General features: G+C 45.9%; 1 protein-coding gene across 1 annotated transcript in view; it reads left to right on the top strand.

Moving 5' to 3' along the window:
• Positions 1–16,664: 16,664 nt before the first annotated feature.
• Positions 16,665–21,128, top strand: part of LOC121879840 (protein slit-like) — a gene marked incomplete at its 3' end in the record, with an annotated part of 144,763 nt that continues 140,299 nt past the window's right edge. Inside the window, exon 1 of the mRNA XM_042386631.1 lies at positions 16,665–16,730. The remainder of the gene's footprint in view (positions 16,731–21,128) is intronic.

Here is a 21,128-nt window from a genome sequence, read left to right as displayed (position 1 = left end):
GGGTAGGGTTGAGGAGGGGGGATCCCTGTAGTTTTAAGTGGGAACAATGCTCTTAGTTTGGTAGTTTGTTAGTTATGGTATTTTAAACTCTCAGTTAAGTACACTTACCAGGCTGGTGGCTTCTGGCTGTGTGTATGTTGATCACCTCACATGGCTGGTATCTGTACACAGTCATACACACACACACATACACACAGACACGTACACATACATACATACATACATACATACATACAACCACTAAACATGTATTTTTTTAATCAGAATAATACTGAAGTTATTGGAATATTATCATTAGGTTAGGTTTATGTTAGGTTAGGGTTAGGTTAGGTTAGGTTAGGTTAGGTTAGGTTAGGTTAGTTAGGTTAGGTTGCTTAGGTTAGGTTTATGTTAGGTTAAGTTAGGTTAGGTTAGGTTAGGTTAGGTTAGGTTAGGTTAGGTTAGGGTAAGTGAGTTTTGTGAAATATTTTTGTGATGACTCACCGACCGATGATGACGTCAGCAGACAAACAGCTTCTGTCAGATGTTTTCGTGATGATTCTAACACTGTGGCAGATGACACTAGACCGACACACACTCACTCTACTCCTTAAATCCTGTGTCAGTGGGAGATAAATCTAACCAATCATGTTTTAGTGGGAGAAAAATCTGACCAATCGTGTGTCAGGTAAAGAAATCTGACCAATCGTGTGTCAGGTAAAGAAATCTGACCAATCGTGTGTCAGTGGGAGAAAATCTGACCAATCGTTGTGGGAGGAGAAAAATCTCAATCAATGTGTTTCAGGTAAAGAAATCTGACCAATCGTGTGTCAGTGGGAGAAAATCTGACCAATCGTGTGTTAGTAGGAGAAAATATTCTGACAACATTGAGTTTTAGCCAAATTACAAGTAAAGTTCCCTAATAGATGGACCTTTTTTTATTGTTGTTGTTGCGTATTATAACAACAACAACAACTGGGGGTTAGGCCTGCTTGTTGTTGTTGTTGTTGTTGTTGTTCATCATAATAAAACAAAAACAGCTACACAACAACAACAAAACAACAACAAAAAGCGAGTCTCACCCCAGTGTATTATTATGTCCTGGCCTGGTGAGGAGGAGGGGAGGGGGGTGAGGGTTTGGTGAGGAGGAGGGGGGGGGGGGGTAATGGTCCTCCTTGGGGGTGGTGAGGGTCTGGTGAGGAGGAGGGGGTAGAGGGGGTGAATGTAATGTTCCTCCTTGGGGTGGGTGAGGGTCTGGTGAGGAGGAGGGGTAGGGGGTGCCCTCCTTGGGGGTGGGTGAGGGTCTGGTGAGGAGGGGGTAGAGGGGGTAATGTTCCTCCTTGGGGGTGGGGTGAGGGTCTGGTGAGGAGGAGGAGGGCATTCTGTTCCTCCTGGGGGGGTGAGGGTCTGGTGAGCCTCCTTGGGGGTGGGTGAGGGTCTGGTGAGGAGGAGGAGGGGGTAATGTTCCTCCTGGTGTGGGTGTGTGACTGTCTGTCTGGTCATTATCTGCAGCAGTAGTGGGAGCTGGCTGACCTGTCCTGACCCCTTGGTGCTACTGATGGGGGAGGAAGAGGAGGAGGAGGAGAGGGAAGGAGGTGGAAGAGGAGAGAATTAGGAGAGGGAGGAGGGATGAAAGAGGAGGATGACAAGAAGAATGAAGAGGGAAAAGAGCAGGAGGAAGGAAGAAGAATGGGGAGGAGGGAAAGGGGAAATGAGGGGAAGAATAGGGGAAGTAGAAGTAGAGAAGGGAAAGAAGGAAGGAAAGGAGAAGAATCAGGAAAAGGCGAAGGAAGAGATGAATTGTTTACATACACAAGTGGTTTAAATTGTTTGTTGTTTGTGTCTTGTTCATGTCTGTTTGTTTTCATTTAATTTGTATTGTTTGGAGGTTGAACTGATGTGACGTCATGTGGTAAAGTGGTGACGTCAATAAAGTTGTTGTGGTGAGGTCAGGTGTCTCCCTCTTTCCTTCCCTCCTTCCCTCCTTCCCTCCTTCCCTCCGTCGTCACATAAGGAAACAGCTCACTTCCGCCTCCCTCCCGCGTGTGTGTGTGTGTGTGTGTGTGTGTGTGTGTGTGTGTGTGTGTGTGTGTGTGTGTGAGAGGAAGTACTCACGTGGGGTTTATTGACTTAGTAAACAAAGTGTGTTATGGGCCGCCCCTACACTCCTCCTCTTTATCCCTCCTTCCTCCCTTTCCTCCTCCTCTTCTTCCTCCTCCTCTTCCTCTTCCTCCCTCCTCTTCTTCCCTCCTCCCTCATCTCCTTTATTAGCCAGTTATCGAAGAGAAAAATCTGTGGATCACCTGAAGAATCACCACCCTAACGCTATTTAAGGAGTTAAGTTAGGTTAGGTTTAGGTTAGGTTTAGGTTAGGTTTAGGTTAAGACAGGTAAGGTCGGCCACCCTCACCTGTCACACACACCTGACAGATCATAACAACACCTAAGAGCTTTTTTCCCCTGCTCTTATTGGTGACATGTATGGTAAGAGTTCACAGCAGGTGTACCATATGTCTCTATCTGTCTATCTCTCTGTCTGTCTATCTGTCTGTCTGTCTGCCTGTCTGTCTGTCTCTCTATCTGTCTATCTCTCTGTCTGTCTATCTGTCTGTCTGTCTGTCTATCTCTCTGTCTGTCCTCGACGTTGCCCACTAACCACCAACAAGCGCAGGAAATCACTACAGGTTCGTATCTCATTTATGGTAATACCTGTAAAGCTCTTAATTACATGCAAGGTGAGACTTACCTGTAGAGCCACACGTGACCCCCAGGTGACTATCAGGTCAGTTAACATCATGGATTACTGTTGGTTGTTGTGCTGTGTCGGTGTGTTTGTTCCTCCTCTCCCTTCCTCTGCCTCCTTCCTCTTCTCTCCTCTCCCTTCCTCTGCCTCCTTCCTCCTCTCTCCTCTCCCTTCCTCTGCCTCCTTCCTCCTCTCTCTTCCCTCCTGCCTCCTCCCTCCTGGTTTACAATACATCTCCCGTATATGGTATTAAGGAGGTCATCGCGCGTCTCTCAGTACTCCTAAGTAAGATGTTTATGGTGTCTTTGTTTTGGTTGTTTTTTTGGTGTGGTTTGTTTTGTTTGTTTGTGTGTTTTTTTGTGGAATGCTAAAGCAAATAAAACAAACAATATGTGTAGACTATAGTATACAACTGGTAGATAAACAAAGGAAAATATGCAAGTTTGAAGTCGTGTTGGGCGTTGACACCTGTGGGAGGGAGTCAGGCAGGTGAAGGAGTCAGACAGGTGAAGGAGTCAGACAGGTGAAGGAGTCAGACAGGTGAAGGAGTCAGGCAGGTGAAGGAGTCAGGCAGGTAAAGGTATGAAGACAAGTCCCTTTACAATGTTTACGCTTTGACTTAGAAATGTTGAAACGAGTCTGGGAACTTATAGAATGAGGGAGGAGAAACAGTGAGGGAGGAGAAACAGTGAGGGAGGAGGGGGAGACGGGAGGGGAAAAGGGGGTGAAGGGAAGGGAAAGAGCGAGAGGTAGGGGAGAGGGAAGAAGGGAAGGGAAACAATAGTAAAGGAAAAGGAAGGAGGAAGAGGAGAGAAGGATGAGGAAACAGAGTGAGGAGAAGGAGGAGGAGGAGGGAGAGAAGGTAGGAGGAGGAGGGAGAGAAGGTAGGAGGAGGAAGGAGAGAAGAGAGGTAGCAGGTGTTGGAACTCACTGTCACGATGGTCTTGGTAATTAACTTTGAGACGACCAGACCAGACCAGACCCTCACCCACACCTGCAGTACCTCAGCTGGTGGTGCAGTACCTCTAGCACCAGCTGTGTGAGAGAGAGAGAGAGAGAGAGAAGGAGAAAGATAGATAGGGATTCAGAGAGAGACAGAAGGAGAAAGCGAGACAGACAGAAAACAGATATATACGTAGACAGACAGACAGACAGAGACAGACAGACAGACAGAGTGAAGGTGTTGAGTGTGGCGTGATCCTGAACTATCGAGGGAACTCCACCTCACCTCACGCCCCAGTCAGGTGTTACGCCCACACTTTCTCTCACCTCTACCTACGTCTCCCTCTCACCTCTACCTACGTCTCCCTCTCACCCCTACCTTGTCTCCCTCTCACTCAGACCTACCTGTCTCCCTCTCACCCAGACCTACCTGTCTCCTCACCTCTACCTGTCTTTCTCTCACACAGGTATTTCCATATGTATCCGGTTCCCTCCTCCTCCTCCCCCTCTCACCCTCCTGTGAAGACGTTCGTAAAATAACCACAATGAACCAGAAATGTTTTAAATGTTCGAAATATTACCAGAATGTGTCCGAAACGGGTCCAGATTTTTTTGTTTTAAAGTGTCTGATTGAGATATCTTAAACTGGTTGGGAATAGTACACTTAAGTATAGAAAATGCACTAGAAAGTGTTCAAAATATGTTCATAATATTTCGAACACCCAGAATGCGTTCGAGAGACCCAACCACCTCAGGAGTTACAGGTGAAGGTGTAGACAGGTGTAGGAGGTTGTGAACGACAGGTAAATGGCGACCAGATGCAGCAGGTGTGAGCGGCCGCGTTTATATCAGCCCGGGGAGGAACCTTCTCGTGTGTCAGCAATAAAGTGAGAATCACAAGAACAAATGGAACAATGGGTTTTACAGCGGCGGCCTCCAGCACCACAAGAGGAGGAGGAGGACGAGGAGAAGGAGGGACAGAAGGAGGAGGAGGAAGGACAGAAGGAGGAGGAGGAGGAGGAGGGGGGGGGGCAGCAGGAGGAGGTGTCCGGGGCCACGCTGTCTGCCGGGCTCAAGGACACCTCCTCCCCTCCCCCCGTCTGTCTGCACCACCACCACGCCATGTGTGTGTGTGTGCTAGCCCCCACACTGTCCACATTACACCGTGTGCACACCACGTTATTTGCTCCACACGCTCTCAGCATACCACACTTGTGTGTACACTATGTTATGTGTACACGACCCCCTATGCATCATTGTGTGTGTACAGGTCATTGTTTCTATATCTATGTGCACCAGACTGTTATACACTCTATGTGTACTATTTTATGTACTTCATGTTGAATACATCCTGTAGAGGACATACCACACTGTATACAGAAACACATAGTGTGTCTGTACTGCAGCTGTGTCCACACCTCGCTGTGTCAACACCCCACCGTGTTTATCCCAGAGTGTATGCAAAACATGTGTGGTCAGCAGGAAGGTCTTCTGCCACCTGTACCCGGGGTCACAGCTCCAGGCGGCCGGGGGTCACCTGTATCTCACCTGTGGCTGAAGTTAAATTCTCATTGAGAGGACATTGGGGGCTGTGTGTGTGTGTGTGTGTGTGTGTGTAGACGTACTTGCTCTCCTTCCCATGTACAAGATAATTCAGCACAGAATCAAGTACCACGTACCACCACGCCCACCAAAACAGCCGCATAACCCTACGAGGCCAAATGACTTTTTAACTTGGCTTCAACTCCCAGAATTCCTCAAATTGGCTCAATTTCGGCTCCATTTCACAAATTAGAATGATTAACCCGGGGGCAGGAACGGCCGCCGCCAGCAGGCCGAGGGGTGAGGAGGAGGGCCGGGTGATAGTGGGATGGCTTGGGGGTGAAAGTTAGGGTGAGAACTATGGGTGAGGGGGAGGAAAAGGGGTGAAGGTGAGGGGGAGGGCATAAGGCTGGTGGTGAGGAGTGTTGATCATTCATTACAGGTGTAGGCCAGTGATACAGGTACATCCCCCTCCCTCCTCTCTCCCCCCTCCCCTACCTCCACTCCCTCCCCTTCCTTCTCCCGTCCCTCCCTCCTCTCCCTCTTCTTCCTCCTCTCCCCCCCTTCCTCCTCTCCCCTCCTTCCCCCTCTCCCCTCCAAAATATTGCAGGAAGCCTCAGGTGTGTCACTAATGAGCTCACCACCTGGCATCAGTATGTGCAAATGCTAAATAGTTTATGATGTCGCCTGAAATACTGTCTGTCTTATCACTGTGTTCTGATGTACGTTTTCCTCGCGCGCGCGCGCGCGCGCGTGTGTGTGTGTGTGTGTGTGTGTGTGTGTGAGATATGCGAGTATGCTGATGTTGTGTTAAAGTTATGTTAATCTCTCTCTCTCTCTCTCTCTCTCTCTCTCTCTCTCTCTCTCTCTCTCTCTCTCTCTCTCTCTCTCTCTCTCTCTCTCTCTCTCTCTCTCTCTCTCCGGGGAATAGAGAAGAGGGAGGATAGACAGGAAGAGTCACAGAGGAGATATTCGTAGGATAGGGAAGAGGGGAGGGGAGAGTCACTGGGGAGAGGGGAGGAGGGGAGGGAAGAGTAACTGGGGAGAGGGGGAGAAGAGAGATCAAGTCAGGGGGAGGAAAATTAAATGGGGCTTCACCTATAATACCATCACTCAAATCTCATTTAGGTGAGAATCCCGTCAAACACACCGGAAGTAGCCTAACCCACCGCCCACCTCACTATTGCTGGGGAGGTTAGTGATGAGGAAATGAGGTGGTTAGGAGGAGAGTAGAACGTGTGTGTGTGTGAAAACTTGACCAGGTGTAGTTTTGGGTGTGTGGGTGTATGACAAGACGATAGTGTGGGTGTGCAAGGTGTGGGTGTGGGGAGGGACGTGTGGGTGTGGGGAGGGATGTGTGGGTGTGCAAGGTGTGGGTGTGGGGAGGGACGTGTGAGGTGTGGGGAGGGACGTGAGGTACACAGCAGTGAGAGGCAGTAAGCTAGAGGTACTCAACAGACAACCACCACGGGACACTTACTCAGTAATCAAGAGACGTGAGGTACCTGCTGGGCTGCGTCAGGTTAATTATAAAACATCACAGGTATACCCGCTTATTGTCTCTCGTGTAATCACCTGTTAAAGTCTCTCTCTCTCTCTCTCTCTCTCTCTCTCTCTCTCTCTCTCTCTCTCTCTCTCTCTCTCTCTCTCTCTCTCTCTCTCTCAGTATCGTGTTGTCCTTGTCTTTTTTCTTTTATTCCCTCAAACATTCACTCATTCACTCACTCACTCACTCACTCACTCACTCACTCACTCACTCACTCCTCTCTTCCCTGAATAAGTCATATATAACCTTCACCTTCACCTTTGCAATTACCGGGTAAAGTGTTCCTTGATGATGATGATGATGATGATGATTCAGACACTCACGCGGTTTCACAAGTCCTAAGGTCACCCCTACTGACCTCACCAGACCCCTTTTGACCCCACCTAGCTCACTCCTGACCCCCTTGACCCCACTTGACCCCCCACCTGACCCCAACCTGACCCTCACCTGATCCACAACCATAGCTCTAGTCGCGGGGGACCGGCGGTAGAAGCGGTACCGTTCTTGCCTCGCAAGCGAGATGTCACGGGTTCGATTCCCGGGCCGGTGGAAGTTGTTTGGACATACTTCCTAGCCCCCATTAGTCCCTGTTCACCTAGCAGTAAAGTAGGTACCTGGTGTAAGTCGAAAGTTGCGAATTCGTATTCAGGGAGTTGTTGGAGCTTCCAATAACTTGATGACATAAACCATTGACTCTTCAGGCTTCTACGCCCTCGACTCTTCAGGCTTCTACGCCCTTAACTCATGAGACATAAAGGCAAGCATGAACTTAGCATGCTTCCCTGTTGGGCGCTGTAAACGCTCCTGCGCTTCACCTTACACAAGGATGTAGGGGAGTGCCCAGTAAAAAAAAAAAAAAGCTCTAGTCAGTGTTAGAGGCTGAGAATGGGCTGTGAGGTGAAGGCTGAACAGAAGCCCGTAAAGCCTCCCAACCAGGACTTTCTTCGCTCAGGTAAAAGCCCTAATAAGTTTGACGAGAGTCCTAACACCAAGAGCCTTACCAACTCATCAGCGTGGAGCAGCGGGAGGGTAGGAGTCCATCGGTAGGGAGTCTCACATAACTCCTAGCCTCGCCAATACGTGTCTCAGCTGCTGGTTATCCCAATAAGTCCACACAAAGATCGAGACAGGTGTAATTTGATACCTGAGGTGAGAGTGTGTGGGTTACCTGCCCTAACCTGGTACTCTGGGCTGGTTTATGAGGTGATGTAGCTTTCTTTCTTTCTTTCTTTCTTTCTTTCTTTCTTTCTTTCTTTCTTTAACTGGGGATGTAACCTAGTAGTTAACTGTATAAATTGAGATAGAACGTACTCTTTTGATTGTACCACACACACATACGCACACACACACACACACACACACACACACACACACACACACACACACACACACACACACACACACACATTCGAAAGATATACCAAGTAAATTCCATGTAAAGCTGTAGTAGGTGGGAGGAGAGGAAGGAAGAATTGGAGAGGACGGAGAGAGGGAGAGGAGGGAGGAGGAGGGAGGGAGTGTCATGTGTTGCTCTAATGATAAATGAATACAGGAGGAGAGATTAATGGGAGAATTCTTTTTAGACAGTAAATTGAATGAAAACACACACACTGATCTCTCTCTCTCTCTCTCTCTCTCTCTCTCCTACGGACTCAATTGTACACGTTGGTATTTTGACCTCTGAGGTGATGGAGGGTGGTAGGAAGGAGGGAAAATGAAGTGAAGTGGAGGGATGAGGAGGATAGAGGGTAGGAGGGGTGGTGGTGGAGGGTAGGAGGGAGGAGGTGAAGGGGTGATAAAGGTGCAGACAAGAGGGATAGTGTGAATGATGATGGTTGTGATGATGATGATGATAATGATGATGACGTCACTGATACTGTCTCGGGGGAGTGGCTGGACTGGATAAAGTTCTTGTTGGTGGTTGTTGATGGTGGTAGGCAAGTGATGGTGGTGATAGTGGTAGTGACAGGTGATAGTGGGGGGTGAAAATGGTGGTAGGTGATAGTTGTAGGTAATAGTGATAGATAATAGTGGTAGGTGACAGTAATACCATTGTGAAAGAGAGGGTAGTTATACACTTTGAATTACCATAAAACGACCTATGTTGTTATTTAAGTAATAGTCATATGCCTCAACACTTATCGTTGTCAGGACACCAGCAGCCGGCGAGTAGGGCGCTGCTGGGTACAAGTGAATGGGTTGAATGAACACTTTTGAATGTATGCAAGAGTTGAATGCACAGCAGAACACAGTCGAATACAAAGAACACAGTCGAATGCACAGCAGAACACAGTCGAATGCAGTCCAAATAGGTCACATGCACGTCAGAACACGATCAAATGCACAAGCAATTCCAACTAAAATAGAACTACCTCCTCCCCCCCCCTACCCCTCTACCTGGTAGATGGAATAACAAGATTACCATGAGGTACAGGAGAGGGGCAGAATTTTAGGAGGTGGAGTACAGGAGGGCAGGGGTACAGGAGGGTGGAGTACAGGAGGCAGGAATTTTGGGAGGTGGAGTACAGGAGGTGGAGTACAGAATTGTTGAGGTACACAGAAGATAGAGGAGGATCAGGGAAGAAGATAGAGGGGGAGGGGGATCGGAAGGGGAAGAAGAGGAGAGGAGGGGAGGGGAGGGGAAGTGAGTTAGTGGTGAAAAACACACAGGCAGAAATACATGGGAATTTGAGAAGACACATATATTACACAGAGTGTTGTGATGAATTAGTACCATGTGTCATCCTAACCCTCAATATTGTATGTATGTATTCTGTGCGTGTGGACCATAGAGGACCAGGACCACGAAGCCAAACTATAACTGTATGTATGTATGTATGTATTAATGTATGTATGTATGTATGCATGTATGTATGTATGTATGTATGTATGTATGTATGTATGCATGTATGTATGTATGTATGTATGTATGTATGTATGTATGTGTGTATGTATGTGGACCATAGGGGATACAGGACCATGAGACAAGGCCATAAACGTCAGGACTGGACCACTGGCGTCCCACAATGGTCTGGTGGCGGGCAGTAAAACTAAAGTCAAGGGAATTAAAGGTCATTTTGTAGTACAGTTTACGGAGACGATTGTGACAGATTGGCGCTAGTTACCTGTTCCAAACTGTCTCTCTGTCTCCTTCTCCAAACTGTCCCTCTGTCTCCTTCTCCTCCTTCAAACTGTCCCTCTGTTTCCTTCTCCTCCTTCAAACTGTCCCTCTGTCTCCTTCTCCTCCTCCAAACTGTCCCTCTGTCTCCTTCTCCTCCTCCAAACTGTCCCTCTGTCTCCTTCTCCTCCTCCAAACTGTCTCTCTGTCTCCTTCTCCTCCTCCAAACTGTCTCTCTGCTTCCTCTTCTCCTCCTCCAAACTGTCTCTCTGTTCTCTCCTCCTCCAAACTGGCCCATCTGTCTCCTCCTCCTCCTCCAAACTGCCCCTCTGTCTCCTCCTCCTCCCTCCAAACTGTCTCTGTCTTCCTTCTCTCCTCCAAACTGTCCCTCTGTCTCCTTCTCCTTTCCACACACACACACACACACACACACACACACACACACACACACACACACACACACACACACACACACACACACACACACACACACACACACACACACTGCCAACATACAGACACACCACGTACCTCCCACCTGTCCTACTCTGTGTCTGCTTTACCTGGATGAAATGAATGAAGGTAATTAAACACCAGGAGTGAGTCAGGTGATCGGTGAATAGTGTGGTGAGGGCCCTGTGTGCTCCCTTCCATTAGGGCCCCTGTATGTTCTTTCATTAGGGCCCCTGCGTGTTCCTTCATTAGGCCCTGTGTGTTCTTTCTCATCGGGCCCTGTGTGTACCTTTTCATTGGGGCTCCTGTGTGTTCTTCATTAGCTCCGTGGGGTGATCCTTCATTGGGGCCTCTGGTGTGTATTATTCATTGTATAGGGTCAAGCGAGGTCGATAGAAGAGGGCCGGTGCCCTTTGGTTTCCCTACCTATTGGCTCCTCCTCTCTTCTCCCTCACGGCCTCCTCCTTCTCCTCGCGGCCTCCTTCATCTCCTCTTCCTCCTCCCTTGTGGCTTCCTTCTCTTTCTCTCTTCCCCTCAGTGGCCTCCTCCCATCTCCTCTTCTCCTCCCTGCGCCTCCTTCTCTCTCTTCCTCCCTTCTGCGGCCTCCTTCATCTCCTCTTCCTCCTCCTGTGGCTTCTCTTCTCTTCCCCTGCGGCCTCCTTCCATCTCCTCTTCCTCCTCCCTGCGGCCTCCTCCTTCTCGCCACATCCCTCCTCCTCCTCCTCCCTCCTCCTCCTCCTCCTCCTCCCTCCCTCAGTCTCCTCTGGTGCTTCATACGTCGTCAGGGGACTCGAACTTGTGCTCACGAATCTAGGCTTAGAGCCACGAATCTTAGCCTAGGAGCCACGAATCTAGCTCAGAGCCACGAATCTACCCTAGAGCCAGACGAATCTTAGCCTAGGAGCCACGAATCTATCCTAGGAGCCACGAATTCATCCTAGGAGCCACACGAACCCACCCTAGAGCCACGACTTCACCCAGCGAGACGTGTTATTCATGAGACGCCTGAAACTCATGTTCCTCATCCATAGAAAACTCTTGAGACCCATGTTAGTTTATCCATGGGGCGCCAGGACAACATGGCTCCTGCCAATTACTCGGTGGGTGTACAGGTGACTGCAGGTGGTGGGCGGCTGCAGTCACCTCCTCCACTAATTAACATCCTGAGGAACCCCGTCTCTGTTTCCCGTCTTTTCTGCCCTGCTCTCTCTCACTCACCCTGTGCTCCTCGTCTTCTCTCTGCCCTGTCTTCCTCTGCCTCTGTCTTCCTCTGCCCCGTCTCACCCTCTGCCCTGTCTCATCCTTTCAGCTCCTCTTCTCTCCCCTGTCTCAACTCTGTGCCCTGTTTCTCTCTCTTCTTGCTCCTTGTCTCTCCCCACCCTGTCTTCTCCTGCCTGTCTTCCTCTCTGGGTTCCCCGTCTCCTCTGCCCAACAACAACAAACAAGAACAAACAGTGACTCACACCTCCAGATATTCAGTAACTGTGTCAAAGAGGTGAGCGGTGACCTGCCAGGGAGGAGGAACAGACACACAGGTAACGTCGTCAGGATACAATTAGAGGTGACTTAACGAGGGGGTAGGGAGGGAGAGAGGGTTGATAGGAGGGAGGGTAGGTAGAGAGGGAGGGTAGAGAGGGAGGGAGGGTAGAGAGGGAGGGAGGGTAGGGAGAGGGAGGGAGGAGGTAGGGAGAGAGGGAGGGTAGGGAGAGGGAAGGGTAGGGAGAAAGAGGGAAGGGAAGGGAGAGAGGGAGGGAGGGAGAGAGGGAGGGTAGGGAGAGAGGGAGGGTAGGGAGAGAGGTAGTTAGGGAGGTAAGAGGCTAACACGGGCTGACACGTTCATAGATAGCAGCTGTCGGCGTCTTTGATAATGATACTGTTTATGCCAGCGACTCAACTCACCTACACACACACACACACACCTGATGCTCCTTCACATACTCCTACTGCTGCTAGATATTTACACCTGTTGAGTCATTATTATGTCCCCCAGGTGAGAGCAGGTATGACAGTTTCTCCTGAAGGTAAACAAGTTAATGTGAACATCGTTTAAAAGAGGTCGACTGTATCGTTCCTCTCTAGTGAAAGAAATCTGGTTGTTGATCAGTAAAAAACTAAAGAGCTTCTATAAGTGGGTTGTTTGTCGGCTCTGAGCGGCGGTAAACATCGCTAATTAACCCGTTCGTATCGCTCAGTTACCTGTAAACATGGTTAGTTAGCAGCAGCGTCTCTCTCTCTCTCTCTCTCTCTCTCTCTCACGGGACACCAGAAGCTAATGAGAGCTACACGAATATTTTTATGTTTGCTCATTAACACCAAAGTTTCCAGATTGAGTTTTCCAGGCGGGTGACGGAGCTGTGTTGACGCCTTCACTCTCCTCGGCTCAGAGTCTCAAAGATTCCTCTGGTGGACATTGCTCGTAAGTAGAGACGAAAGGATTGTACCTAAGAATGGACCCTAAAGAAACGTCGACTTGGATCAAAACACAAAATTATCCTAAAATAAAACGTCGACTTGAACCAAAACATAATTCATCATCCAAAAACACTCGTAAAACGTCGACTTGAACCAAAACACAAAATTATCCGAAAAATTATATTAAAATTATCCCAAGATTTTACCATAGATACGTTCACTTATCTTTGTTAATCTTATCTAATATTTACCTTTTTTTTAATGACTTATCAACAGTTACCAGGTAAAATTAACATAGAGGTATTTTCTGAGGTGTTAAATGAACGTATCAAGGTAAGTTTAATTTGAGTTAAAACGTAATTCAGGTGTTATTTTTTTTTCGTTATTCTTATACTGTAATTACGTTCATCATCACTAATACGTCTTTTATAAGGAATTTTCGCCGTAAGAAAATCAAAGAATCTTGACTCAGCTCAGCAACAGGATTCATTAACTCAGCAGGAATACGAAAAAAATACTGTTTTTCCTCATTATTTTCCGGGTAGGGTAAAGTATTTTTTTAAGGTAGCGAGTTCCTTGTGTATCTGATGATGATTTAATTAAGAAATTACAAGAAAAAAATTATTTATTTTTACACTTATGGCGAGTGAAGATTTTTCTTTTAATTGACTTTGTAGTTTAGTGTACTTGATGTTGAGTTAATTAAGAGAGTGGAGTAAATATTTTGTTAATTTGTTTACATTTATTGTTTTAGTGAAGTATATCGGCGAGATTGTCTTTGTTGTTTATGTAAAGTGTATTTGTTTAAAAGGCCAGAAAAACATTTACATTTTTTATTCAACGATTTAATATTTCTGAAAAGTGGGAAGAGTTTTATTTATATATCCAGTTACGTCCAGGTAGAGAGACAGGTGATAGTGCTAGACCAGCTCCTAGACCACACGCACCTCCCTACCATATTTCAGCTCTATCTTCAAAACTGTGGAAATGATAAGGAACACACAAACAAATACACACACACACACACACACACACACACACACCTTCCCTCTGACAGATCTTAACACCCCTCACAGCTCACTTGATCTCACACTAATATCCTCATTTAAAAATAATTGGCTTGTCATTTACCTGTTCTAATTACCAGCATAGTTTTACCTTAGGATATTCCCCATAAATAGGGTGCTCGTGACCTCTGACTCTGACCTTTGACCTATTGATAGGAACCACCACTATTATCCCAGAATTTAATAAGGGTTACATGGTGGACGGGGGAGGGATAGGGGGGGGTGTCTGAAGGAGGTGAAGGATAGTTGTGTATAAATGATGTAGGAAGAATAAGAATTAGTTTCCTTAATCTTTATCGTAATTGTTTGGTGTGTGTGTGTGTGTGTGTGTGTGTGTGTGTGTCGGAGAGGAGGCGATGACCAGGTGTAGTGTAGATTGAGGAAAAGGAAGTGTGATTATTTGCCCTCCATTCGTCTCAGGTTCAATGGACACGGAGGAACTGGGGTGGGGGAGGACTGGGGGCTGGGAGGAGGGGGCTGAGAGGGGGTCTGGAGGTGTTGACAGAGTGTGCCCTGGTCTACCTCACCTGGGGGCCATCACGCTCAACCACTTCGTTAATTACCACGACGAAATCATCCTTACCTGTCTTAATTAACCACCTGGACAGAACTAATTTATGATCGAGGTACATCTAGCATAAACACACTAGGAATATAACAACGTATGGACATGTATGAGAGAGATGGTGAGTGTATATAATCACTTTGAATTGGTGATGTCATCTGCGCCTGAGTATAAGACACCGAGGTTCCACAAGGTGACACTTTATCCCCTCCACAGAAATTAGGAAAAATCTGACTGTAAAATTAACTCTCTCAGCCACTACCCAGGTAACTAGTAACAGGTAAATTATCTCCTTTATGTCACTACCCAGAAAACCTAACCTAACCTAACATAACATAACATACCAACAATAATATTACGTAAAAAATAAAATAAAATAAAATGAAATAAAAATAAAAATAATGCCACCAAGAAAGGTCAAAAGTGTTGATCTCTCTAATCCCATAATGAGTGTTCTTAACCCCGACTTAACAACTGCAGCGGCTTCAAGTAATGGAAGTAACACATGGTGCGTCTTAGGCTCACTGATGGTCCACTAATCCTCCGCCACCACACTGAATATCTTACATACTCTTGTACCATAGAACGGGTGGTGGCGGGGCGGGGCGGGGCGGGGCGGGGCGGGTCGGGGCTGTTGGGATGGGGTGGAGGTAGGGGACAGTGGGGGTGGGGGGCATTGATGGAGCAGTAACAGGACGATAGTGGGGGATGTAGTGGGGCGAGTAGGGGGGTGATATTGTGTGATTCAGAGGTAAGACAGGTGTTTTAGTCATTAAGACACCGTTTACCATCACACCTGGGCGGTCACCTGCCTTCACCTCACCCCCCCCCCCCTAGTTGCTCACACCCACTACTGCCGGCGAGGGTGACGGCGGGCCAGGGGGGTCGTGACCTGGTCTAGACTCAACATGCTTAATTCATGAGCCGAGGCCCTCACACGGCGGTGCTCCCCCCTGAACACCTCCAGGTACTCTCTGACACCCGCGAGAGGCCGGACTGTGCTCCCTGGAGGCCGGATGGGACGGCTGGTGCTTAATGCTTCCAGAGGCTTATGTCGTGGAACTCACTCTCTCTCTCTCTCTCTCTCTCTCTCTCTCTCTCTCTCTCTCTCTCTCTCTGTTTGTTTCATCCTGTGAGCCAATAGCCATCACCCACCACACGAAGAAGTACTACTGCAGGGGGAGGCGCTGGGTGGTGGATGGTGGGGTACATCTCTTTACACCTGGAGGAGAGGGAGGGGGCAGGAGGGCAGGTGTTGGTGGGTGATGAGATACCCACGTTACCTGCATCTGGGATATTGTTATGCAGGTGTTAATATTACCTTTGGGCGTTCCTATTGTACTACCCTGTTCCTCTGGTGGTACTGTGGCAGGTGGGTAGTAGGTGGTAGTGTTGTGGTAGGTGGTGGTGGTGGTAGTGTTGTGGTAGTCCTGTGAATGGCAAGAAGTGGGTGGTGGTAGTGGTGGTTGTGTTGTGGTAATACTGTGACGGGTGGGTAGTAGGTGGTGGTGGTAATACTGTGGGGAGTGGGTTGTGGGTGGAGGTGGTGTGGTTATACTGTGGTAGGCGATGGTAGTAGTCCTGTGAAAGACGAGTAGTTGGTGCTGGTAATTGTGGTACTAGTGGTAGTATTGTGGGATGGAGGTGGTGGTGATTGTGGTACTGATAGTAGTTGTGGTAGTACTGTGGTAGATAATGCTGGTGGTAGTGTTACTAGCATATCTACAGGCAAACATCGTAAATATCTTTGTCATATATAGAAGCACAACTAATCACCACACACAATTTATCTCTCTACCAGTATCTTAATAACGCTTGTTTTCATTCATTAACATACATACATACATACATACATACATGCATACGTACATACATGCATACATACATACATACATACATACATACATACATACATACAAACATACATAAATCCATACATATATACATGCATACATACATACATACATACATACATACATACATACATACATATATATACCCATACATACATACATACTTCTGTACCTGTAGCTGTATTTAATGTATTTAGCTACTGTATTTAAATTGTATATATTGTAACTCATGTTTCAGTTTCTTGTATTAGGATTTCAGGATAAATTTATGGGATCGATTCATTTAAAAAGTAATAATTATTTGTTAATCAATTTTGTTTTTATTATTAATATATATTTTAACTGTTTTTGTTCATTCCTTTTGTTGTTTTGTTGTTGTCATTTCGTAGTTAATTATACTACACAGGTAACTTACTGTTGTCTCTTCCTCACCTTACAGACGGCTCAATAACAACCGCTTGCGCCACCTGCCAGATGGTCTCTTCAACAACAAGCCTCATCTGTACCGCCTGTGAGTACCATTTAATCCTCTTGTACCATCTGTTGCTGTGGTTTAGCCTCGTATGTCTGTGTGTTTGTTACCGCCGACAGGTAAGACGCAACACCTGTATGAGAGAAGTTCCATTTTCCACGTAGTAATACTTGAGAACAGTATTTCACCTGTTGTGTTGTATTACATTAAGGAAATATTCTGGGCTTCTGTAATATCGACTCATTTGCTGTAATATTAATAGTTTTATTTTTTAAACTGAATTGTTTTGATTTTTTGAGTTACGGTAAACCGGGTATTGTAAATGTTTCCCTATATATATATACAGGTATCGTAAATATGTTCTATGAGTATACAGGTATCGTAAATGTCCCTCTCTATGTATACAGGTATCGTAAATATGTTCTCTATGTATACAGGTATCGTAAATGTCCCTCTCTATGTATACAGGTATCGTAAATATGTCCTCTAAGTATACAGGTATCGTAAATATGCTCTCTATGTATACAGGTATCGTAAATGTCCCCCTCTATGTATACAGGTATCGTAAATATGTCCTCTAAGTATACAGGTATCGTAAATGTCCCCCTCTATGTATACAGGTATCGTCAATATTCTCCATGTATACAGGTATCGTAAATGTTCTCTGACAAGCTGTAAATCAGGTAAGAGTGGATTGTAAACATGACCTTATTTGTTGACTTAACGTGTACCAAACGATTCAATCTTTATCATTACCTGTAAATCACCTGCAGCAACACATATACCTGTACCCAATTCACCATTTTCTCGATGTTGTTGTAGTTGTTGTGATTGTGGTAGTTGTTGTTGTGATTGTGGTCGTTGTTGTGGTTGTTGTTGTTGTTGTGGTTGTTGTTGTCATGTATTTGAAGTGATCCAAATAGCCAAAGTTATTTTAATTCCCTATAGTAAATTATGGTTTTATAGTCAGGTGCACTGAAGTGTTTGTGTGTGTGTGTGTGTGTGTGTGTGTGTGTGTGTGTCTCCAACACCTGTTTTGGAGGTGGGCCAAGATGGGAGGAGGGGGGCTGCGATTATTCTTTGATGGGTGTAAATCAGATTTCTATGACATTTACTGGTGGTGATATGGGTGATAGTGAGTCCTTATAACACATTGAGGTTGGTGAAAGTGTGTGTGTGTGTGTGTGTGTGTGTGTGTGTGTGTGTGTGTGTTCACCAAGGGTTCAGCTGCTCTCCAATACTTCACCTGACCAACTTAAATAAATGACTTAATTTAATGATACATCTTGATAATAATTTTTCCATAATTAAATCTTATAATATATACATTGATGCTAATTAATGAAAGGTGCATAAGTCTCGGGCGGTCTTCAGTAGTTTATAAATACATATATGATAATTATTCCTATATTATTAGAGTAAAATACAGGTAAAAACAAGGTATACTTCCTCACCTGAGTTACCTGAGTCACCTGAAAGTTATATTAATAGAACATTTTTATATTTTTTTTTTATTCTTACATTTATCGTTTTTTTCTTTTATCTCTTCTCTTCTGTTATCTTGTTTATGGATTCGTCAAGGATCTTCACGGCTTAGAACCTACATGAATGAGTGTTAAGAATGTAGTGAGACGTAATATATGTCAGTGGTGGAACATGGGTTGGGAAGGTGAGGTGCTTTGAGCCGTATGTCAGGTGATGATAACTTTGATTCGGGAGATACGGTGGTGATGGGTCCTACCTGCCTTCACTACTAGAGGAATTAATTGTGGTGATATAATTGTATTTTTAGATTGTGGTACTTTAATTGCCAGGGGGTGAGGGGAGGGAGTGAGGGGAGGGGGAGAGTGAGGGGGTGAAGGAGGAAGGGTGTGATGGGGTGAAGGGGGAAGGGAGTGAGGTGGGAAAGGAATTGAGGGAGGGAGTGAGAGGAAAAGGCTGGAAGGGAGTGAAAGGGGGGGGGATGAATTGACGGAGAGGAGGGGTGAGGTGGAGGGGAGAAAGGTATTAAACATTAGTCTCAAGTCTTAAATAAAGTCTTACTAAGACTCAAGATGGCGGAGGAGTAGTGTGGGAACTCTTAAACTTGAGGACGAAGTTTATATTCACTCAAGGACGAGGTTTAAACCTTTTGGAGGACGAAGGTATAAACATAATCACGGTTTAACACGTTTTAAATAAGATTTTAATGAAGGAAGGAACAAGGGACAAAATTAACTCCTTCAGGACTTCAAGGACAAGATTAAAACCATCGTCCTCGAAGGATTTAAACACAGATGGTCACACAAAGGAGTAGAAGAGGAGGAAGAAGAAGAGGTGTAGGAGAGGAGGAGTAGAGGAAGAGGAAGAATAGAAGAGGAGGAAGAAGAAGAGTAGTAGAAGAGGAGGAGGAGGAGAGAAGGATCGTTACGTAAGACTTATTAAAGAACTTCAATGTCTTCCACCATCTCCTCCTCCCCCCTCCTCCTCCCCCCTCCTCCTCCCTCCTCCTCCTCCTCCCCCCTCCTCTGAATCCTAATAAATTACACCCAATTATCATGATAACTGATAATCCAGACGACGTGTTGACATTATTAATAGAATCATAAAAGGTAAAAAAAAAGATCTTACTAAATTATCAAAGTAGCGAAGATAATAGTTAACTTAAAATGAAGTTAAAAAAAATACTTGTGGATATTATTACTTGTATAAAAGTACATAAAAGTTATAAAACACTTTGACTGGTGTAAAAAAGTACTTGTAAACATATATTATCTGTCTAAAAGTACATGAAAGTTAAAAATTACCTTGACTGATGTATAAAAAAGTACTTGTAATGTGTGTAGACGTTTTTGTTGACGTAAAATAATAACTTTAAAAGACCTGTAGTCGTTCTTGTTGAGCTGCAGCAACATAAATAAACGTTCAAAGGCGGCGAGATGACACATACTGCAAGTAAATTAGTCCTGGAGGTGTGTGTGTGAGAGAGAGAGAGAGAGAGAGAGAGAGAGAGAGAGAGAGAGAGACTGTTTTTTATGTATGTTATGCGAGAGAGGAGGAGGAGAGACTGTGTGTGTGTGTGTGTGTGTGTGTGTACGTTAGATAGTTCACATGCCGGTCAGCATTCTAATGAGGGGGTGCTTGAGGGTCATTACGGGTCCTGGAAGAGCTGCCCGGCTGTCAACACTCCCTGCTGGTGCATCTTCTCAACCTGGTTCCCTCCACACCATTTGCGGACACTCGCTAGCCTTGACCGGTGTGTGTGTGTGTGTGTGTGTGTGTGTGTGTGTGTGTGTGTGTGTGTGTGTGTGTGTGTGTGTGTTTAAGTTTGAGGTTTGCTTCTCTACAAGGCAGTCATCAGGATATCACATTATTTAAGTTAGGAGAGACAGACAGACAGACAGACAGACGAGCACAGAAAGAGAGAGAGAGAGACAGAGAGAGAGAGAGAGAGAGAGTGAAGAGAGACAGACACAGAAGACAGACAGACAGGCGCAGAGAGAGAGAGAGAGAGAGAGAGAGAGAGAGAGAAAGTGAAGAGACGAACACAGAAAAGACAGACAGACAGACAGACAGACAGACAGACAGACAGACAGACAGGCGCAGAGAGAGAGAGACAGAGAGAGACAGTCAGACAGACACACAGAGTATTGGGGAGTGTAACGGAAAAGAAAAATAAAAGCTGGTTCAGAAAGAAAGTGAAAGTTTGAGAGAAAGTAGAAAGAAAAAGTTTAGAAACAAAGAAAGACAGAGAGAGAGAGAGAGAGAGAGAGTGCAAGAAAAATTATTAAAAAGAAGGTGAGAGGAAAACCCAGAAGATAAACTGAGAGAGAGGAAATAACAAAGAGAGAGAGAAAGAGAGAGAGAGAGAGATAGGGGGGGGAGAGAGAATAGGGGGGGGGGAATTATAAAGGAAAGTAAGAGGAAAACCCAGAAAGATAAAAAGCGCCAGAGAATAAGAAAGAGAAAGTGAGAGAGAGAGCATCATCACAGGTATGAATGAGGTAAGTAGGGAGGGGAGGAGACAGTGCCCAGGTAAGGCCATACAGGTGACGGAAAGTCCAGTCGTGCCACTGACGGGCGTAACCCTTCATCAGCCGTCCGTAGAGTCCTCAGGTGATACTAGCCAACACCTTATTTGTGGAGTCGCGTTGGTTAATATACTACCACAGGTGTATTTAAGGCTACAGGTATATTTAATGGCGTAGGTATAATAATGGCGTAGGTATATTTAATGACAGGTGTGTGAATATACTGGTTCAGGTGTATTTAATGGCACAAGTATTATAATAGCGGAGGTATACTTAATGGCACATGTGTATATACAGGTTCAGGTATATTTAAAGGTGCAAGGTATACAATATGGTGTGTGTATTGTGGCGCGTGTATGTCTAATGGGTAGTGGTACTTGTGGTTTTAATGGTGTATGTATGATCCAGGTATATCTAGTGGCACTGT

Source organism: Homarus americanus, unplaced genomic scaffold, assembly GCF_018991925.1.
Source record: "Homarus americanus isolate GMGI-L3 unplaced genomic scaffold, GMGI_Hamer_2.0 scaffold31795, whole genome shotgun sequence".
NCBI classification, from domain to species: Eukaryota; Metazoa; Arthropoda; class Malacostraca; order Decapoda; family Nephropidae; genus Homarus; species Homarus americanus.
This window is presented reverse-complemented; position numbering and strand designations above follow the sequence as displayed.